Genomic DNA, 9,097 nt, shown 5'->3' on the forward strand with positions numbered 1-9,097 from the left:
GTAAGGATTTAGGATTCCGATTCCTCTTAACGATTCCGGTTCCTTAACGGTTCCAGTAATGATTCGAGCAATTCTTTCAGTACTTTTTTTTTCAAAAGAATTATTTAGAAATGAGAAATGCAATTTTTATTGCATTTACTACCCTCTGCTGTCTGTTACCAAATAATGAGATCATTTCTAATTTGTACAGAGCAGAGATAACAAATCAGAAATTGAATACAGTTCTTGTAAAAGATGTGTTTGCAGACTTTTTAGAGACATAAATACAATCCAATAATAGATCCTTACTCTATTTTAAATAAAGGCATCTAAACCAACACGAAATGTGATGGCATATTTCATTAATTCATTTATTATTTGATAAAATCCCACTATTACAACAAAACTTGCATATCTTTAATTATACATTGTCATATGAACAACCAGTCAGTAACTGCACTGCTTGATTTAACATAATTAAATAAACAGTAACACTTCCAAAGACAGTTTAGGCTGTGTTTTGTACCCTAATGTTGTACTTCAGGCTTGTGAGACTTCAACAGTTCTTATTTAATTTCGAGTTGGACATTCATAACTTGCACATTAGTATAAGATTACTTGTATACTGGAAGCGCTGTATGTTTCACGCTGTAGATTCAAAAGAACCGGCTCATTAGAATGGTTCTTTCGGGTTCTGACTATACTGAAAGCACCATATGTTTTGCGCTGTTGATTAAAAAAAAACAGATCCTTTGAATAATAATTTCGGGAATCGAACTGTACCGGAAGCGCATATGTTTTGCACTGTAAAAAGAGCCAGCTCGAGACTTGTTCGATTGGGAATTAAATACACTGGTAGCGCTGTGTTTTACACTGTAGAGTCAGAAGAGGGCAGCACTGCTACAGAAATGCGCTGCTGGAAACACTGTCAGAGTATTTCAGGACGATGTTCCAGCCACATCGTTGGAAAATTGCATGCTGGAGAACCGTTAACGGAACCGAAAGTCACGAAGATCATACAATTTCTGTATTTTTTTTAAAGAATGGAACCGGTTCTCGGTTACCAACCCTACCCTATATCTGATGGTGTTACATTAAGCATTATTAGTTCAAAAGAGGTAAATTTATATCCTGTCCTCTGAGTAACACCAAAAACTTCACTGTAAATTGTAGCAACACCTCTTCCTCGACCCTTCAGACGATGCTCATGGTTATAACAATAACCTGGGGGAGTAGATTCATTTCAAACTAATATATTCATCCGGTTTAAGCCAGGTTTCAGTCAAACAGAGTGCATCCAAACTATGATCTTTAATAATTTAATTTACAATTAGTACTTTGGTAGAAAGAGATCTAATGTTTAGTAGCCCTACCTTTATATGATGTTCATCTTCAAATTTTATTTTATTTATTTATTTTCAAGTTTGACCTTAATCAAATTTTTTCTAAATGATTTAGTGAGGGGTTTGTGTTTGGTAGTTCGGGGAACAGACACAGTCTCTATATGATATCTAGGTGATACGGTCTCTATGTGTTGTAGTTTATGTGACCTGTGTGACGTCTCAAGGCAGCTAGCAGACGTTCGGATTAGCCAGTTTGTCTGCTTCCTGATCTGGGCCCCAGTTAGTCAAATACTATCATTATTAAGACTATGAGCCAAATTACTAGAGAGGAGAGTGGCACCTTCCCTGGAGGGATTAGCAGGTCAGGTCTACCCCAGAAACTCTTCCAATTGTCTATGAATCCTATGACATGGGATACTTCATATGCCACTGCCTGAACCTTGGACTTAGGATAGACCTCACCGAAATGACCTGCTGGTTGAACAGCGACGCACTTCACTGATCTCTGCCTGCATCACCTTGGTCTAATGATGGACTACAATCTTAAAATGGAATACATAGACTTTCAATTATTTGCCAACAAAGGACAATGCATCAATGTGAACTTCTGCAGTTAATCCAGGCTGAACTTCAAAGACATTAGACATTCATTTTATAGTATATACAAAATCTTTGTATAAACACTGGCCCTTAACACTTACTTAGTTTACTCATTTTAAACCATGATTTGCACTGCACATAAATAACTAATATTGGCATTATATTCATGATGTTAGCCAGAGGGGAACTGGCCCCCACAGTGAGCCTGGTTTACATGTTATTTCTCTCCATTAACTAACATCTTATGGAGTTTTGTGTTCTTTGCCACAGTCGCCTTTAGCTTGCTCTCTGGGGTTCTAAATACAATTATTATTTAATTATTTATTTTTATAGACAGTTTACAATCATATTTAATCAATCTACATGATGATGACTCTAAGACTTAATAGATATTACAGTTTCATTTTCTGTTAATGCATGATTTTCTGTAAAGCTACTTTGAAACAATGTGTGTTTTGAAAAGCGCTATACAAATAAAAATGACTTGACCTGAAAATGAGTAATGTAAAAAAATAAATATTTAAAACATTTTAGCATAAGGCAGCAACATAACAAAATGTGAAAAAAATGAAGGGGTCTGAATACTTTCTAAATGCATTGTAGACAGCATAAATCCACACGACTCCAGTCGATCAATTAATGTAGCAAACCGATAGGTTGGTGTAAGTAAAAAATAAATAAATAAAAAGTTTTTAACTTTAAGTCATTGCTTCCGGCCAGCGCTGGGATGCTGTTTGAAATGAATTAACTCTTGTGTGACGTTCGTTCCTATGTTGTATACAAAGCACGTGCTTCCGACTTCTCATGTGAATGCAGCATTGTGCTTACATCACTGATGCGGCGACTGCTGGCAGGAAGCTATTTTTTTAAAGTTAACAAAGTTTTAATTATCGGTTTGCTACAGAAGACATTAATTGATTGGCTGGAGTTGTGTGGATTACTTATTTCATTTTATTTTTAAATTATGTTTTTTTAATTTGATCCCCTTTTCTTTTGGAATGGAAGGAATGCCCAATACCCACTACTTACTAGGTCCTTGTGGTGGCGTAGTTTCTCACCTCATTCTGGGTGGCAGAGGACAAGTCTCAGTTACCTCCAATTCTGAGACTGTCTATCCACACATCTTATCACGTGGCTCGCTGTGCATGACACCGCAGAGACTCACAGCATGTGGAGATTCATGCTACTCTCCGCGATCCACACACAACTTACCACGTGCCCCATTGTGAGCGAGAACCACTTAATCGCGACCACGAGGAGGTTACCCCATGTGACTCTACCCTCCCTAGCAACCGGGCCAATTTGGTTGCTTAGGAGACCTGGCTGGAATCACTCAGCACACCCTGGATTCGAACTCACGACTCCAGTGGTGGTAGTCAGCGTTAATACTCGCTGAGCTACCCAGGCCCCCATGTGGATTACTTTTATGCTGCCTAAATATGCTTTTTGGACAGTCAAACAGCCAGCAGCCTGATGACACCTATTTACATACATTTTATGGACAAACTGAGCTGAAATCTGCTTATTGTTTGGTTCTGCAGAAGAAATAAAGACATACATATCTGGGATGGCTTAAAAGTAAATCATAAGAGGATTTTCATTTTTGGGTGAACCAACCCTTTAATAGTGAGGGTATTGAAAAGTTGCATTCACAGTTTAACTTTGATTATGTGTGTTAAAAGCCCAGACTGAATCTTCACATGCATAACTCTTCACAGCAGAATTCACAGCAGAATTGCAACAATTCTCATTTATAAATGCTCTTCAAATTCTCCAGCACTTGAATGTTGTTTTGAAATATTTTGGCTAATTTTATGATGCTTTTAGCAACCAATAAGTATAGTACTCTTAGGTTAATTTAGCACATTTTAACATGTTTAAATCCCATCCGCAAAATTCTGCAGATTTTCCCAGAAAATCTGTGAAGAAAGTGCCAACAAAGTCTATAGATTCCATCTGGGCCTAAGCTTTCCTATCTTTAGACTATTGTGAAGGTTACTAAATCTATGAATTTGGGTGGGAACTGAAGGGTTTTGGATAATTCACAATTTTTTTGGCTGAATAACACATTCAACATGTTCAGTATTTAACACTAGATTAAAAATGTACTTTCAGGATCAACATAGTGTCCATACAAGTTGAACCACTGTGCTTCGTGCACTTCCTGTGCTGCTGAGAGAAGACGCCTCAAGATTCTTCAAAACATGCAGGTAAATTACTTTATTCATACATTTCTAAATCATACAGATTTGAAACTTAAAGGAATACTTCACCCCAAAATGAAAACTGTCATTATTTACAAGGGAAGCACAATATGTTGATATATCCTTGTTATGTTGTTTTAGGGCTGGTTTTAGCAGAGGTGGGTATTAACATGCTACATTTACTCCGTTACATTTACTTGAGTAACTTTTTGAAAATTTTAAAATTACTTTTAGAGTAGGTTTAAAATTGGGTACTTTTTACTCTCACTCAAGTAAATTTCTAATGAATCTTTTTTACTTTTACTTCTATACAATGGGGGGCGTTCCAGTCGTTACATTACTGAGTTTAATTTTAGTTAATGTGTAATTTATTGAGAGATTATTGAATGGGACTTTTACGAGAGCAGAAGTTCACAGCTGCGCGCTGTGTCACTCAAGTCATCAGTGCTGCAGCATCAAACTCTTAAAAGTGAAACACTTTCTTCGCTCCGCACAGTGAAAAAAAGAATAGTTTTGTCATGCAATGCCTTCATATAACACCAAGACAAGCTGATATTTCAAGATTAAAATCTCATCTTCAATTTAAGGCAGCACGCTGAGGTAAGTTTTGGCTTTAATGCTAACACGGGCTTTTCTGTGTAATGTGATTGTCATTTTCAGGGTGATAATTTAACTGGGCTCTTATGACATCAGTTTTTAAGTGTACATTTTTAAATCAGTGCAGCAATATATCAGCGCGCTTTGTCCGTGTCCCGCATGTCATGAGCAGTATTTACGCATTTACCGGAAACTATTGCAGCTACTTCGGGCGGATTAACTGTATAAATACATGTAAACATCCAAGTTAAGTGTAAATGCCTTTTGCTCTGCCGTTCACATGATTGACAACCGGAGCGCGAACGGACAGCATTTCTGCACGTGTACAGAATCATTTTTGTCATTTTTAATATATACTGTTTGTTAATATAAAGAGTAAACACATTTTATCAAATAAAGAGTACATTTTAAAATGTATCTGTATGTTTTGCCTCTCTATATGTTATTATGTTATTTTAATCAAGTAATGATTTGTCAAAAAGTAATTTAATACATTCAGCATGAAATAAAACATGAAGTAAACTCCCAGCTCGTACGTCTTCCCCGTGATGGACTGTGGGCAATTAACTGTTGTCGAGTGTTCATCAAATATACACTCGAAATTAGAGTGCATTGTGGGTAAGAATGAGTGAACAAAAGTAGGGAACGAGTGGCTCACTCAGAATTCAGACACTCATACTAAATGGTGGACACCCGAAATAGTGCACTATATAGTGGATAGGGGGCAGTTTCAGACACCACGACCGGGGTTGGTGCCGTACGCAGGCTGCGTACTCTGCGTTTAGAGAACGGCGGTACTACTGTACATAACTAATGATCTAAATTATTTTAACACTGAAAACTGTAACTACACTGAAATAAGAATCCATGCAGGACTTTAAAAGCTATGAAATAGTGAAAGTAGGCATTAATAAAACGTGATCTTGTTTTGGTTTATATTTCAGCATTATATATAATGTCCTTGTGGGACATTTTCACATTTTCACCGTAATAATTAATAGAAATGTTTCCAAATCTCTCTTCTTATTGACAAATTCATCCAGATCTGACAAGAGCCCTGAAAGTGATAGTTCACCCAAAAATTTAAATTCTCATTATTTACTCACCCTCATGCCACCCCAAATGTGTATGACTTTCTTTCATCTGCTGAACTAAAATGAAGATTTTTAGAAGAATTTCACAACTCTGTAGGTCCATGCAATGCAAATTAATCAGTGGCAACATTTTATAGCTCCAAAATCCACATAAGGGCAACATAAAAGTAATCCATAAGACTCCAGAGGTTAGATCAATATCTTCAGAAGCGATGTGATAGGTGTGGATGAGAAAAAGAGATACAGATCACCTTCACATTCTTCTTCTTGTGTTTTTGGTGATTCACATTCTTCTCTGCATATCACCCCCTGCTGGGCAGGGAGAAGAATGTCTAGCAGAAAATTACAAATATTGATCTGTTTTTCACCCACACCAATCATATCACTTCTGAAGATATGGATTTAACTACTGGAGTCTTATGGATTACTTTTATGCTGCCTTTATGTGCTTTATGGAGCATCAAAATTTTGGCCTACAGAGCTAAAATATTCTTCTAAAAATCATAATTTGTGTTCTGCAGAAGAAAGTAAGTCATACACATCTGGGATGGCATGAGGGTGAGTAAATGATGAGACAATTTTCATTTTTGGGTGAACTATCCCTTTAAAGTGATAGCTCAGCCATAATTTAATATTCTGTCATCATTTCCCTAGCCTCATGTTGTTCAAAACCAGTGTAACCCTTTGTATTCTGTGGAACACAAAAGATGTTAGACAGAATGTTAGGGATTGACAGTCTCGGTCACCATTCATTTTCAAAATATGGAGAAAAAAAAACATTCTCTAAAAGTAAATAGTGACTCAGGCAAACATTCTGTCTAATATCTCCTTATTGTGTTGCATGGAAGAAAGTCATATGGGTTTGGAACAACATGATGGTGAATGATGACAGAATTTCCTTTAAAAATAATTCTGTAATACATGTTAAATGTGTATTATGTAATGGAATATAGGGGAGTAAAAGTCTATTATGTCATTTGTGAAAGTAACAAGTTACTCACTACTTGATTACTCTTTTAATTGGATACTTTCTTACTCTTACTCAAGTAATTATTTATGTTAGTACTTTTACTTGAGTAAATTTTTTTTTTTTTTAAAGTAATTGTATTTTACTTGAGTACAGTTTTTGGCTACTCTACCCATCTCTGGGTTTTAGTCAGTTGCTGTAAGTAATGATGGCATTTCCCATATTATGTTTGTTTCATGAGGCAAAAAATGAGGCTATCGTTTTCGCTTATTACGTCGCTTATCTCATCGGGCGTTAATATAAACAGTGCACTCTTGATAATCTTCACCCAAACAAATGTCATTCAAGTGTCATGCATGAATCAAATGCTGCTGTAGCACTTTAAATGTTGCATTTTTAGGCAGGAAAAATGTCCTCTCACAAGAGAAGCAAAGTATCAATGGGGATCACTGGTCATGCTGCGGGAAGCGTAGTTATAAATTGTTCCTTAATTTTGCCACTTTTTTTCTACTTCTGCATTTCAGGGCTAAAGATTCAGAAGAGCCAGATGTTGGAGTCACCAGTTGCCCTGTTAACAGCGGTCAGAGAACTCACAGATGCTGCAATTTACTACAGTCTGGTCAGAAATTCTGTTCTTGAAAGTGAAGTCATCACCCATCTGCCCAGGCTTTCAGATGTATTTCTTTTTACATTTAGACTGATCCATGCATTGGATCTGAGTGACCCAAATGAGTTTTAAAGACAGGTGGCTTTATAAGGTTTTAATGTTGAAGGATTTGCAACACTAATGCAGCTGTAGACAATTTATCCTGTCGCTGTCAAATGTGTTGATTTAAAAAAAAAAAAAAATGTCAGGGTTGTGCCCCATCTTTTGATAACAGTTGTACCTTATATTTTTATATTAAAATATGTTTACTGCATGATGTTTGCTTATTTTTTTATTATAATGTTCAAGTTGCAAAATTTTCATATTTAAGTTAAGGAAACTTATTTATTTAAGAACCGACGTTGTCTTCTGCTGTTGTAGCCCATCCCTCCTTAAGGTTCAACATGTTGTGCATTCTGAGATGCTATTCTGCTCACTACAGTTGTACAGAGGGGATATCTGAGTTACCATAGCCTTTCTGTCAGCTTGGACCGGTCTGGCCATTCTTCGTTGACCTCTCTAATCAACAAGGCGTTTTCGTCCACAGAACTGCTGCTCACTGGATGTTTTTTTAATTTATTTTTTGGCACCATTCTGAGTAAACTCTCAAGGGTCTGTTGTGTGTGAAAATTCCAAAAGATCAGCACTTACAGAAATACTCAAACCTGCCCGTCTGGCACCAACAATCATGCCACAGCCGAAATCACTGAGATCACATATTTTCCCAATTCTGATGGTTGATGTGAACATTAACTGAAGCTCCTGACCCGTATCTCCATGAATTTATACATTACACCGCTGCCACACCATTGGCTGATTAGATAATCATATGAATAAGTAGATGTACAGATGTACCTAATAAAGTGCTCAGTGAGCGTATATGTGTGTGTTTTAACTGAAAACACATTTTTCAACTATAGAGAATGGAGAGACTTCAGTCTTAACAGGACTGAAGGTGCAGTCTGTACTAGCAATCTGTGCACAAACCATATTTATTGCACAAATATGGATGTGAACTTGCTTTTGATAATGCTTTTGATTGTTTTCTTTGAAGCACAGTATTACTGCAATAGCCCATGTGAAGCTGATATGAATGATATACAGTAAATGAACAGCTATACAAAAGTGCGGCTATAGACAGCTCTTTGCGGTGAAAACAGTCTTAGCTGTACAACATGAGCAGACAGAAACATTATTGGGTGAATCTCATGAACATGTCTATAGATTATATTTCACCCCACATTCAATGCAAAAAATAAAATAAAATAAAATAATAAAATAAAAGATGTTTATATTTTGTTTATTTTTGGGCATTAAGATTTTATTACATTTTTTGCATTGTTTTTGCATTTTCATGCACCCCTGCTCAATTTCCATAATGCAAAAAATATCTCATTCTAATTACTGTAATGTAAAAAAACACTATGATATATTATATAAAATGTAAATTATACATAATGGAAGTATTTGTTGCACTGGCTTTGATTTATGTTTATTTTAATTTTTTTAAAATCATTGTATTTGCATTGTACAGTACTACATGACAGTAATTAAAATATAATCTAATTAATCTAAAATCACCATTGAAAATAACGGGAATGACAAAAACCTACATTTGAAATGTCCTGATTCAATATGGAAATGAAAATATTTCTTAATGCAAAATA

This window comes from Myxocyprinus asiaticus, chromosome 15 (assembly GCF_019703515.2).
Source record: "Myxocyprinus asiaticus isolate MX2 ecotype Aquarium Trade chromosome 15, UBuf_Myxa_2, whole genome shotgun sequence".
NCBI classification, from domain to species: domain Eukaryota; kingdom Metazoa; phylum Chordata; class Actinopteri; order Cypriniformes; family Catostomidae; genus Myxocyprinus; species Myxocyprinus asiaticus.